Here is a 15547-nt window from a genome sequence, read left to right as displayed (position 1 = left end):
TGGTTATTACTTTAATTGCAACAAGTATGGACACCAAGCATATGATTGTAGATCAAATATCAGTAAGGCTCCAACTACATCTAGATTTGAAGGTTATTGATATACATGTCAAAAGTATGGTCACAAGGAAAAAGATTACATATCTAATGCAAAACATGGTTGGACACCTAAAAATCAAGGCAATGCAAATAGGCAAGGAAGTGCAATAAATTGAGGCCACAATACTTTGGTCACTTGTCATTTACGTGGCAAGTACGAACATATTGAAGAAAATTATGCAAGAACACACATCAGAGGAAGATCAAGAGATTGGAGGAACTTTGGTTTGGTATGTTTTAACTATTAAAAGGTCGGTTGTATACACAAAAATGTATACATCTCTAAGTCCTTCTATCCAACGGATCTCGTGGATTGAGATCTTGAATGACAACTTAGAACTCCCTAGTCATGATGTGCAAAGGGTGTAAAAGAAATGTTGTGGCTCTCAAATGAGCTTAGATATGCAACCCCCTGCAAGGTGCACCATGAAATGGGAGATTCAAAGATAAGAGAAATGGTTCTAGTGTCCAAGAACCAATATGCAATGCTATGCAAATGAAGCTAAGCTAAATAGAATGCGAGAAATGAAAACTAATTAATAAGAATGAGAGTGTTACAATCCTCCTATTAAGCTAGATGAGACAAATCTAAAGAATAAAAGAATCTATATTAATGCAAATGAGCTATGGTGCTACTATGAAATAGAAGTGATGTCACAAGGTTTTTAAGAGCTCTAAAGAGTACCTAAGATTCTTGTACCATAACATTAGTACAAAGCATGAGTGATATGAGATGAGGAGAGAGCTCTCCCTTTTAAAGAAAAATGGACGATGGAGATCATGAGGAAAGAGGGGTCAAATCAAGGATGGGGAATGAATGTTGAGTGATCCATGTGCACAAGTGTTCCCACCAATTATAATAAAGAGTTGACTTTTGTGCCCCATGTAAGACAAAAGGCTTTTTCTTTTATTTTTAAAGTGGGATAATGCTTTATGTGTGCACAACTTAGGATAAGTGGGGAGTGAAGTCTTTTATTTAATCAAAGGAGGACAAGTTCCTTTTGATCAAATTATAGGATAAAATTGAATAAATTATTTTTTGATGATTTGATCAAGAATGAGTGATTAATAAATTATGCAAAATTTCTAGTAAGGGAGTTAATAGTCTATATGACCATTTTGGGTGATTACAATTGCCCCTATTTGACTAATGTGTGGTCAATCTAGGAACACATTATGTCAAATAATGAAGAATCTAAGAAAGCAAATAGAGAGATGTGACTTCAAAGAAGCAAGTGCAGAGCAATAACAAATCCTGAATGCACAACCTATTAGTTGCAGTATTGAACACTAGGGGAGGGGGGGAGAGAGAGAGAGAGAGTATCATACCTAAGACGAGTAGTAATATGTCAAGAAAAGCAAGTAGATGTATCAAGAGAAAATGGAAATGTTAAGTATATGCTTATGAGAAATAGATAGCCATAGAAAAGCAATGTGCAATAATAATAGAATATTCTTGCCCCCTCAGAATCAAAATTGAAATGAGATAGAGGAGATGCAGAAATGAGCTAAACATGATCAAAGTGAGATAAAGCAAAGTTCATGATGACAGATAAGTGATTTAAGACCAAAGAGTGACCATCAAGCAGTGAATTTATGCCCCAAATTGACTAAGTTTGACCAAGAAGAGAAAGTATCAAAATGAGGTCAAAGCAAGAAGAAAAGGCAAAATGAGATGAAATGGAATGATTAAGAAGAGTGGGAGAGGGTAGAAATGATGAATGAATGAAGAAGTGATGAAGCCTTGACGAGATTCCAAGATTAGGCCTCAAAAGGTCACCCAACTACGTAGGAGAAGGAACAAATTTTAAAATGCAATTTTGACCATCAAGATGAACTCAAATTTTGTTCCATCCTAAAAATAGATCTAGGATGTCAAAATTAGCCAAGGGTGCAATTTTTGCACAATTCCAAGAAGTTCAAAAATTGGATCAAAATTGAGTGAAAAGGTACAAAAAAGGTCCAAGGGGTCATTTTCAAATCATTTGTCTTATTTGATTTTTGTGATATTAAAGCTTTAGAGAGAGAATATGATGGCCCAACAAGGAGTTCCAACCCATCGACATCATTTTGAGTGTAACCAATTGCACAACTGACCTCCACAATACGCATCATCGATAAGTTTTCATCATTTTGAGAATTTTATGAGAATTTTAACATGCTTTTCTGTGTCTAGATAGATTTTCAAAAAAAAAGTCTTGTGATACTTTATAAAATATCACACCATGGTTATGCAAACTATTGTGTGATACTTATGGCATGGACATTGTATCGCACACACAACATATATCGTATTGACCTTGCCCATGTATCAAACGATAGTGTGTAAAGTATTGAATGACAAGATTTTATCATATGGGTATAGGGAAAAATATTGCATGATACTTGTTTAGCCACTACATGAGTTTTATGCCATTTTTGCGTTTGTCATCATTTTTGTGGACTATTTTCTTTCTTGATCAACTGAGTAATGATGTGTTTAGTGTCACTTTGATTTCCATCTGACCGTTATTGACATTTTTACGTATTTTGACTATGTAGGAGGTATTCTTAGTCCTTAATATTAGGGTACCCATCATATTTGGTTTGAGACTTGTACCACATCTAGATGATACATATAGAAGTAGATTAGAGACCATGGCATTTGCATGGTTGTTGTGGATGTCCCGTATTTGGGGAAAGCATGGCCTCCTTACATCTTTAGTAGATTGGTGGGATAGTGATCACACCTCCTTCCACTTACCCACTAGAGAGGTCACTATTACACTGGATGGTATGTATCACATCCTTCGAGTACCCTATCATGGAGACCTAGTGAGTGTGATGAGTATGTCTATTGGTTGTATTGTACTTAGTCTCTATTGATGTGAGTGCTTATTCAAGTTTATGTGTCACAAGTATATTACGAACAAATAGTGATCACACCTCCTTCCACTTACCCACTAGAGAGGTCACTATTACACTGGATGGTATGTATCACATCCTTCGAGTACCCTATCATGGAGACCTAGTGAGTGTGATGAGTATGTCTATTGGTTGTATTGTACTTAGTCTCTATTGATGTGAGTGCTTATTCAAGTTTATGTGTCACAAGTATATTACGAACAAATAGTGATCACACCTCCTTCCACTTACCCACTAGAGAGGTCACTATTACACTGGATGGTATGTATCACATCCTTCGAGTACCCTATCATGGAGACCTAGTGAGTGTGATGAGTATGTCTATTAGTTGTATTGTACTTAGTCTCTATTGATGTGAGTGCTTATTCAAGTTTATGTGTCACAAGTATATTATGAACAAACCCCAGATAATGGCATTTGTCTTTTGCCATTATCTAACTAGTTAGGAATAAGGTTGGATGTCTGTTGCCAATATCTCAACCTAACTTGCCATTTAAACACATAACAACACAAGTGTCAAGTGACACTATAAAATATACATTTAACATTACGAGTGGCAAATCAATTTTCACAAAAAGAATCTAATGTAAAACACTCATTCACATTAGGTTTACAAAGTAAAATACTTAACAATGAGGTTAAGATCTCTTCACTAGATCTAACCTTGGCATTCTCAATTAATACAAAGGTATAGTCTTGGTTCTCCATTTTACCATGGTTATTTCCTGCACACTCAAACCACATATCAATAGTCCAAGATAAATAAATCATATGCATATATAAATCCTTAATCAATTCTATATTCATAATTAAATCAAAACATAAGGCATTTCTCAATTGAATTTCAAATAACATTTTTCCATTTCTAAACCATTGTAAATATATAATACCACCATTATCGAACTAAACATGATATGACCCTTTTGCAACATTTCATGATTTCCAAATATATATAATCCATCTAACATTTGTATTCAAACATAATTTCCTACTCATTAATAAAATAACCAACCAAGTACATGAATGTAAATAATCATCAAGCATCATAAATAATCACCATAAAATAAAGTGTCCCATAGTATCAAATAGTCTGAGCAACAGTCCAAAACAATCCAACATATAACAAGGTATCAAAATATAAATTATCTAAAATTAAAATAAATTGTTGTGTTATGCTATGATGGGTTAGGGAGGGGCCTCACAATGGCTCTCCTTTGGGGCCTGAAGTTGGTCATTGATGTTGGGTGGAAGAATGTGGAAATTGAAGGGGACTCAAAGGTTATCTTAGATATTGTGAACGGCCTTACGAAAGTGGGTTGGGCTTTCAGGAGGGTGATTGAAGAAGTTTGGCATATGTTAATGATCCTCAAGTGGTATGACTTGCAACCTATTTATCAAGAGGGTAATGTGGTGGTCGGCGTGATGGTTGTGATGGGTTTGAAGATTCGTGGATTATGATGTTGGAGAGATGTTGAGGTGTTACCAAATTCAATAATATCTCGGATGACTAAAGACAACCCCTCATGATTGGGTTTATGTGAAGTAGAATAGTTGTGTATGGTAACAACTCAATGATGCTGAGTTGGATTATGGGGCTATGTCACTTCAAATAGATGGTGATAAATTATGGAGAGAGTACTCCCAATAATAAAGACATGAGGTTCAAGAGGGAAAGAAAATTGAAGTACACTTTGGGTGTATATTTTATGATTATTCTATTAATGAACTTGTACCTGCCTCCAAGTAATGATTCAAATTTCAAAAGGCATTGGGTTCATGGTGATGATAAGACAGAGTGGAATAGGGGAAGTGGCAAATGACACATGACAACATGGATGAGTAAAGACACATGGTTTGATGATATTAAAGGCATTTATGAGTTTGTACTTTACTTGATAGAGTTTCATTTTCTTCCTAAGTGTTACTGTAGGTTCAATTTGTGTTTCTGGTCCAAGACTCGGGAGGGTGTAATCAATGTTGAGAAGGAAGTTGCAATGGGGGGTGACCTGCTCTGTATTGAGCCTTCTACAATTGAAGATAGTGCTAGAAAACCTCTCACATGGTACATGTTAAAAGAAGGGGGTCTGGTCACTTTTATGGAGGCAATGAATGGCTACAATGAGAGTTGTTCGCTCCAGTTCATGAATTCTTGGGATGATAAAAGAGTGACAGTGAATGACATCACTTTTTAGGTGTCTAAGGAAGTCATTGCTTTTCCTACGAACCTTTCTTTGATTGGTAGGAAATGGCAGAAAGTGACCAGAGTCATAGACAAAGCAAGTTTGAACTGTTTCTTTTGAGAGGGAGAAAAACTTGTTCATCATCGTGGTGGGTTTCTAAGGGAAAAGCTTCCAGAGCCATGGAATGAGGTTTGTTTAGTGTTGATGAAATACCATACTCTTGAAGGGGAGGTATGGGGTTTGTTATTATTACCATTTCCCCCTCCTTAACCATTTTAGGAACTATGATAACCTTTCTATTCCTTTCTTTTTGATACATGACTTAGTGGACACAATTGCAGATGTGAAGGGAAAAATTAAGAAGGGCGCCAACTTCACTATCCTACACCAAGGTTTCATGTGTTTTCTCTACCATTTCCATTTGGTGCTGTTACCTCCTAGAATTGTGGAGGTTGGTAATATCCTTGCTTTTCATTACCCTTTCCCTCCCCATGTTCCTCTAATAATCACTAGCACTAAGGCCCCTACCCCACAACCCTCTCCTAGCGTTTCCCCTGCTAAGATTAAGAGACCCCCCTAGTGTCCCTAGGGAAGAGGGAAAAAACTAAGAAAGGGATGGAGGTGGGTCTAGTTGAATATGAGGAGGTCAGAGGTGATAGAAGAGGGTCCGAGAGACTCACAAAATTGAAGGCTAAGAGGAGGTTGAGAACCATTTTCCCACATGATGATGGAGAGTTGGATTCTAAAGATGTGGTCCCCCCCTCCAAGCAAAGGATGAAGCAAAAGGCAACAAGATGTAGAGTGGAGAAGGACAAGGATGTAGATATAGAGGTTGATATTTCAAATTCCTCAGTGTCGGGCTCGAGGGATGAGGATAATGGGAGCAAGGAGGTGACTCATGTCTCTGTGTCCCTCATGATGAATAGGGTAGATCTTACTTTGGATCAATTCCTGGTAACTGTGGATGACAGGGTTCCCACTCCCATGACGACCTCCTCCTCTACTCAGGAAAACACTAAAGAGAAGAGGATTTATGACTCCCTGGTTTTGCAAGTTAACAACATGGAGGTGGGGAAGTGCAAGTTGTGCTACTCTCTGGAGGAAATGGTGGTGGTTATAAACACAGAGGTCAAGGGGCTAAAAGAGAAAACAATAGTTCTAGAGGAAAGGTTTGGCCTTATGTCTAAGTTCACCATCAAAGTGACTCATGTGGTGGCTACCACTTTGCAATTGCTTCAAGGTAATCAAGAGGAGGTCTGTACAAGGAGGACTCCAAATTACTATTCAGATTCTTGGTAGAAGATTGGGCTAATGTCTTCCTCAAGGGGAAAGACAATGGGAAAGCTAGCTAGTTCCTTGTCCCTTCCTCTGGTTTCTTTATGTGTTTTCAATTTCTTGGGTGGGTATTGATTTGATTAGGTTTAAGGTAGTGATGCCTTTGTTTAAAAAAAAATTATGTTTGAATTGGTGTTGGTTATGGTAGTCTGCTATTTTGTCACTTTTTAAAGTTTTGGCTAGATACCCTTATTGGGATCCTAGGTTGTTTGAGTTCTATTTTTGGTGTGTTAAGCTTGGTTAGGGTTTTTTTTTTTTTCTTTGTGCTCTGATGGTAATATGCTAGTAATTGGTCAATAAGACAATTTTTGTAAGGGCCAACCCCCTCATTTTGGTTGCTTAATATTTCAAAAAATAGGGCTTCTTCTATCTTGGCTTTATCAATTTTATTTAACTTTTCATACTTGATAAATTTAAAACCTGATAATAATATCACTACTTATATTATCACATAATTCATCAATTCTTTTAGAAGGTTTATGTCCAACAACTCTATAATGACTGGCATCATCTTCTTATTCTTTTTCAACTATGAGTCTTCTTCTTGGTTTCTCCACTTATTTTCTCAACTCTGCATTGGTTGCAGTAGGCTTTCTCTTCATTGAACTAGAACCTTCACTCGGTTTAACAATTCTTTTCAATCCCTTCTTTTGTGTTTTGGTCTTAGCCATAGTGGTAACTGCCCTTGTTCTTGGTCTTGTTTGACTAGGAGTAGGGGTAGGCTTAGTCACTACCTTCTTCAAGCTCTCCCTAACTTAGGGCTTGACAATTATAATATGTTTTCCTTTCTTAGCCTTTGGCTCAACCACTACAATCTCTTTACCCTTATTTTTCTGCATTGTCATCCTCCTCTTCACTTTCTCCATCATCATCATCTTCACTGCCAATCCTATCTTCACCTTTGCCTTGTGTGATTTGCAAAGGCATTTCTTTTTCAACTCCTTCACCTAGTGTCTTCCCTAAGTACTTAGTCATCCTCTTTGTCTTTTTATTCATTGTGGTAGTTTTTAATTCAATTGTAATCTTGGAATTTGCAACCTCATACTTGCCAAAAGGTTCATCATTCTTGTCAACCTCCTCTGCTAGCAATGCAGTAATTGCTACAAATACTTCATCTATGTCGATTTCATAGGGCAAGGGTCTTAAGCATGCTACCCTAGGAACCATAACTTGTACATATGTATAATCAATGTCTACTAGAAAATAAACTTCATCATAAAATTTATCAACCAATGATTTAGGAATTCTAGTCCTTTTCTTCATCTTCTGTTTGAACTCTTCAAAATATCCATCCATCACATTATTGAAGTTTTCACCTATCTGATGAATAAAATCATTGATCTATTGTGTAACAGGTCTACTTTGATCCCAAACAACATTTCCAATTATAGGAAAGGAATTCTGAATATAGAAAAATATATAGATAATTAATGATCCAAACTTAGAAATTGTGTTTTTGGCTTTCCTGATGGTTAACCGATTCTCAACTAATTGGGCCCATTGGAGCTCAGCAAGATCATAAGCATGATCTATATTCACAATTTTCCATGCCTAACCAACTACAATGCATAGGACACTATAATGTTAGCTCAACTGATAAAATTTATGTGTTATGAACCTTACTCCAAATTTAATTTTTGGATTAGTAATTGTAAAAATCATTAATCCCCTCTTGTTCTAGAGTGCCAAAGTATTCACTTCAATCACATCTCATCTTTGGCATTGCATGGTCTCCTTTCTATAAATCATAGGGTAACTAGTTACATTGTGGATGATTTTCCTTATGATCTTAAGTGGTCCAATTTCTAGCCACAATTGCATGTCATGAATCTTGCTCAATACTATTTTTATCCATTCAACCCTAAAGTTTCTTGGAAAATTTAGGGCATGAGTTAACCCTTTCTCATCGATGTTCTTATTTTGTTCCTTTGATACTCCTTCACACAAATTCTCATATGCCAATCTCAACTCATAATATCCCACTTCTCCAAGCTTACACATGTAGCATGACTTTACATCATGAATCATAATCACTCTTGGTGGAATTGATGACGAGGCACCCTAGGAGTCACCCTTCATCACAATTTTAGGGACTGCCTTATACTTAGGTGGGGGACATGCATCATTCTTGACTAATTGAGCATTACTAACCTCTAGTCCTTGCTTCCTCTCACTTTTTGATGAATTGGTTGCCATTTCTTCAAATTAGGGTTTTGATCATGAACTTCTACGCAACTCAGTAACCACAACTTCTTCACAATTCACAATGACTACTAACGACACACTTTGAATCTCCTTGCAATCTCAACTAAAAGCTCTCCAAATGCTTGAATTCACTTAGCTTTCTAAAATCTTGAATCCTTGGTGCACGAAATGACTCTAAATATTCACTATATACCTCATAAATTTGATTTTAGGGCCTCATTAATATTTTGTACATGTAGTGGGTGACATATAGTTGTCTCGATCAACACAGGATAACTTTGTGATAATACTTCCACATTAGACCAATTTAGTCAATGACATGGCTTGGTTACAACTACTATTCCATATTGGCCTCTTAACACTTACATAAATTTTAATGCTAACACTTGGTCAATACTAATAGTTCAACTTCGTATCAACATACATAACTTTGTTCAAACATCAAATTTGTCCTTGTGCATCCTTTAACATGTTGATATGGACTTCAATGCATTTAATCTTAGGATCAGATGTAAGATTTTGCACATTGAAACATGGTTCTACACATAACTCTTTACTTAGTTTGTAGTAGTGGGGATCACCTAATCCATTCGATTGGGTGATCCCAACATCATTTGCATTGCTACTTCCTTCTTCCTTCTTTCTCTAGGTTTGATTCATCTAGCTTCTTACTTGTTCAACTCCAACTATTACTTTTTCCTTTTCTTGCTCACAGTTGAATATTGGTACTCGGTTCATGCAGTTTCTACTAAAGTGGCTAACCTTATGATAATGGTAACATGCTATGCCACCATTCATCCAACTTTTGGATTTTCCTTTGAAATGTGTCATTATGCAATTTTCTACAATATGACTATACTCTCCACATAACTAACTATAATCCCAATTGATCTTGTTACCTTGCCTTGGTACATTGCCTTGATTCTTAGGTGTCCAATTCTGCTTTGCATTAGATCTGCAATCTTGTGCTCTATGACCATATTTTTGACATGAATAATAATATCCTTCAAATATAGAAACAACTAGTGTCTTACTAACCTTTTCTCTACACTCATGTGTTTGATGTCCTTGTTTATTGCATTTGAAATAATAACCATTGAATTTGGGCTTAGGATTTGACTTACCAAACTTGCTCCTATAGGCATTTGTTTTTTGGCCTAGTTTTCCATAGTGATAACAAGTAGGCTTCTTATTCTTTGGCTTTGCATTCCTTTTCTCTCCTTTCTTAGATGAATCTCCTTGCTCAGTTGATGATATATGCTCGGTATAGTCTAGTCCAGAAGTATCATGAGGTCTTCTTTATACTCTCATATTCTCATCAAGCATCCTTATTGATTCTTTAGATTTGTTCATCATTTCAATGAACTCCTTCTTAGCTTTCAATTCATTCTTCAATCTGTCATTCTCGGATTTCAAATTTATGATATCAAGTTCCTTTTTAGGATTCTCTTGAGTAGCTCCTAGTAGTTGATTGATCATGTTAAATTGATTATGTGTCAAAGTTTGTACCTCAATAATCTTTTCATCGAACGTTACAATCATCTGCCTCTTGTCTTCTTCAATCACAACTTTTTCATCTCCAACCTTTTTCTTTTGTTCAATGACTTCACATAGCCTTACTAATATCATTTCACTCTCTCTCTTCAATGCCTTTATCTCTTCATTCAAATTGTTGTTCATTTCTAGTAGATCTGCAATTGATACATCAATTTCACTAGATCTTCCTTCATTGCATATTCCCTCAACACTTTCTTCCTTTTATTGTGTGCCATTTAAAAAAATTTCCATCTCCTTCCTTTATTTCAAGAGTTTCCTTAGTTCCTCTTTAGCAACCTTGACTTTCTCCAAGGCAATATGCAAATCAATCTTCTTATTCTTAATTGTCTTTCCTAGCTTGTATGCTTCCATCTTCAAGATCTTTCTCTCAAGTGGTTATACTTTGGATGAACCAATGTTCTAATACCAATAGTTGGAAATCTAATGGGAAAGTACGACACTAAGAGGGAGGGCGGGTGCGGGGGTGAATCAAGAAAACTAAAAAAGTTTTAACGCTTCAAATTTTAATAATATCTAATAGCTTCACCATTAACCCTTATCTTAATACCATTATAAACCAAAACAGACATTCATTGCAATGTAATAACAAATATAATATCTAATTGCATGAATACCACTCACAACAAATAAACAACTCATAACACATGACACAAAGATTTGGTTGCACATAAACCCTCCAAGGTGAAGGTAAAACTATAGTGGGGATGACACCCATAAAATTTTCACTACTGTAGCAACAAAGTTTTCCCGTTAGGGCTATAATTTTGATTACTTATGATGATCTACCCTATGAGGGCTCTTCCCTATTAGGAGATTTACTAGTATTATTCAGTCTACCTTGATTAAAGAATTTTACCTCACAACTAAGTGAGTAATTTGTTAAGAGATTTATAAAGGTATTTTAAAACCACTCTATTAAGAGATTTACACCTTAAAATACCTGTTAGAATGTATCATTACCTTATCCTTGAGTTTTCACTATAATGCTAATAACATATCTCCTCTATATAGTCATTGATCACTTCTCTAATATGATTTGTCACTAACTCTGCAATTCATTGCAATGCCCAATCGCTCTTCCTAATTCATCTTCAACTTTGCATGCATCCAATCTTGAAACTCGTAACACTCTCTACCTAATTTCCATCACTAGATCATTCTTAAATATTTTCTTTAGAAGCATCCAGATTTGGATCAATAATCTAGATTCATCCTTTTTGCCCCTTATTGCTTCTAATTTTCGTATTAGCTAATATTCTTGCATAGGGATTAGTGATCCTTAGTTGAACACATAATCACCTCCATAACTAACTCCTCCATCATATAAGTACATCTTCAGCTCGACAAAAATGGTTTACCTCAATATTTTTGCCATTACAAATAATCATGTCAAATTGTCTTACTTGGAACTTGAATGTTCTAACAACCATGTCTAATTTGCATGTTGTCACTCGACTTCAACTCTTCTCAACATACTCTATTTTACGTGGTCTCTATTAGACTTGACATAAGAATGAACTTGACATGTATACTGCTTCTTGACAACCTGACTAATACTGGAGTACTCGACGACCTCTAACTTACTTGACAATAACTACTGCTCAACACAAATTGAAATATATACAAGTCCTTCATTACATTACTCAACCTATATAGGATTACTCGATTGCAATGATGATCGACCAACCTTACCTAATGAACGATTAAGTATTTTGCACTAACTAACAATACCATGATTGCCTTGAGAATCAACACTCATAGGGTAGATCATCAAAAGTGGTCAAATTGTAACCCTAATAGACACTTTGTTATTGCAATAGTGAGGATTTTGTGGGTGTCATCCCCACCATAGTTTTACCTTCACCTTGGAGGATTTCTATGTTACCAAATCTTATGTCAAGTGTTAATTACTTGTTTATGTATTTTATACATGTTGATAGTTGTTAAATCTAGTACTACATGTTATGCTATTACTGATGTTGCATGATTAAGGTTAAAGAGGAGTTGGTAAATTATGTTGAGTATGGCTTATGTTTCAAGTGGTGAAAATTTTGAAGATCCTAATTCACCCCCTCTCAACATCTCATTTTCCCATTATATTTTCAACAACGATGATTCATCAACTCTGTATCATTAATCTTTACTACACTAATTGATTGAATTGTCCTTGATCTCAAAATATGATGAAAGATCAACCCCACAACTCCCATGAATCACTTGCATGCAAACACCTATCATAGAAAGAGAGAAGCAAAAACCATGGAGGTTGGAATTCCTAGATCCATAGATGAGACATTCTTGATGAGCAAAAAGAGAGATTGCTATTATCAAATGTGAATGAATGTTACAAAGAGATCAATCCTTATAAAAGTAGATCAAAACCCTAATAGGTAACTAGTCTAGGTTGCATGATAATAATTAATAAAAGAATTAATTATTATATGCCCAAAGTTTAGCTTAAGTAAACCAGAGATAATAAGTGACTTAATAACTAAATCAATATGATTTAATTAATAAGGAAAAACTTTATTAGTCTAACAACTTTCCTATCAAAAATTGTAGACACACAATATATAGATACATGGTCATTTGATATGATCCTTAACTTATTTCAACATGGGATATGTGTTATTGGTTTATGTAGATTATGGTATCTTCTTGATATACCCCAGTTTAAAGTGAACAATCATCTATTGATAGCTTTGGTTGAGCGATGATACTCGGACCATAATACCTTCCATTTACTAAAGGGTGAGATGACTACTATCGTTGAGGATGTTCATAAAATTTTGTGGATCTTGATAATGGAGGAGTTAGTTTATTATGATTAGGTATACAATGGATAGGTCTCTCATTTTTTCTCAAACATGACCATTAGAGACGAGACTATTCTATGGCAGAGGATGAGACAATAGTATGATCTACTACCTTCCACATTGGCAAATTTCATTGGTAGATTCTTAATGCTTAATAGAAAGGGTCACAACTTCACTATTGGATGATGACACATTTTGGAGGATATGATCACATAGCCTAGATGATTCACTTGGGGTTCCTACATTTCAACCTATTTATACCATTATTTGTACCATGTGGTGTATAGGCAAAATGTTGCATTTTTTGTCAATATAGTGTTATTGTAGATATGGACCTTGGAGAATATCTTGATAGTGAGGCCTATAAAAAATAGAGTTTGACCTATCTGCTTTCCACACATTTTCCCCTATCAGTAAGTGATTATCTAGCATAGGTTGGGAAAATTAGATTATTGGTGATGCATGCTTCACTACATGGATTAAAGCCATGGGCTGAATATCCTATCGAGATACCATTAATGTTCATGCATAGGTGGTTGATTAGTCATACTACTTTGATTGCAAATAAATTAGGCATCAATATTTAACCTTCATAAGTTAAATAAATTATATAGGTTGCAAATAAAACTCTAAAAATAATAATTATTTTCAAATACAAGAAAAAAAACCCAAACTAGTAAAAAATAGAAGGGGATAAACCTAGTGAAATAACAAATTTTGAGCTTTCATAGTAGTTGTCATAGTTTAAACCTTGTAGGATATAGCTGCAAACAAACTCGCCTATAGTTGTAAACAAACTCACAAAGGAAAATTCAAGAAATCAACAAATGATTATAGATTTTTTTTAAAGGAAATATATTGTAGACAAATCGTTTCAGTGTAAATGTAGTTTCAACATTTGAGCATTTGAACGATAAAATTTTACCCAATTCAGCTAGGCACAAACCCCTTACACTCCTATGCAATCTATGTTCAAACAGCTAAAAATGAACAATGCATAAAATAAACATAAAGAAATAGAGGTTCAACTTTAAAACAAGCAATCTGTGAAACCCAAGATAGAGAAACAAAGAAACGACTATAATGTTCATTAATGATCACACAATTTCCCTTGAAGTTGCATTAAATGACATAATAGTGGACAACCATGTCCTTTTTCTAATTTTTTATATTAAATTTTGAAAATGTGAATTTTTACCTTACCTTTTTGGTTGACAACCAAAATTACAAATAAATAACATTAAACTTAAAGAAATAGAAATAGGCTTACAAACTTTAAAATACGATTGATTTGAAAAATATTTTTGCATCTAATAGTATGAGAAGAACTAATAATATATTAAAAACAAATCATCATTTTATACAAAATAGATCAATAAAATATGAAAAATATAACATATATTTTTACTTAAAAATATTAATGTTAAAAAACATTTGCCAAAATTTTAAAAACAAACTATATTGACCTTTTGACTTCATATTTTATTTAATTAACTCACAAAGTCTATATAACAATAAGAAAATAATAGGACAAACTAAATAAACAACCTTTCTACATTTAAAAATAATAAAAATAATTTTCAAGAAAAGGAACATAAAAAAATTAAAAGTCCAACTTAATAGATAAGTACAACACATCACAAATAGGTCCACAACAATAAAAATTGCATGGAACACCATTACAAATTCCTTGCAAGATTGAGGTGAATGTCATCATTTAGTGTGTTAAAGAGTGAGTAAAAAGAAATCTAAAGAAGGTTTAATTTTTAGAAGAATGGTGTGTTAAAGGGTGGTTGTTCAATTTATTGGGCACAATTGACGAGGACGATGACATGTTCCTTACTTACACTAATACTACTCAATTGACCTAATGGTGAAGCAATTGTACTTTTGAAAAAAACACACATTCAAATATGAAGGGGATAGGGCATCTATACTTCATTTGTAGCACAATTAGGCTCCCCTACATGGACATATGTAGATATATGTAGTCTCAATAATATAAGACATATGTATACCTAATAACAGATTGTCTCCTAATATGACTTTAAAAGATTCAATTTTATTACTTGAAACTCAAACCCCAAAAATATGATATAAAAGAGGAGACCCTAATTTTGTAGAGTGGACTATTTGACAAGAAGGATATTAAGACATTGACTCTCAATTACACTTTCATATACTATAAGCCATCCACTTAGAACCACAATTTCTAATATCATAGATTATAGAAGGATCCATTTATATTTTCTTAAATTAGAATCCTTTAAATTAGATATATGCAACTAAACTTGAATTGTGCAATACTCAATTTTGACAAAATTGTTTTTAGACACCATAGATATTTAGTATTTAACTTTGAATTATGTTCCTATATATTATAAGTCATATATAAACCTACAAACAAATTGTCTAGTTTCATAGACTATAAAAGATTCATTTCTATTTCATA

This window comes from Cupressus sempervirens, chromosome 10 (genome assembly GCF_028749045.1).
Source record: "Cupressus sempervirens isolate cs-2001-9-10 chromosome 10, ASM2874904v1, whole genome shotgun sequence".
Taxonomy (NCBI): domain Eukaryota; kingdom Viridiplantae; phylum Streptophyta; class Pinopsida; order Cupressales; family Cupressaceae; genus Cupressus; species Cupressus sempervirens.
Note: the sequence above shows the minus strand (reverse complement) of the source record.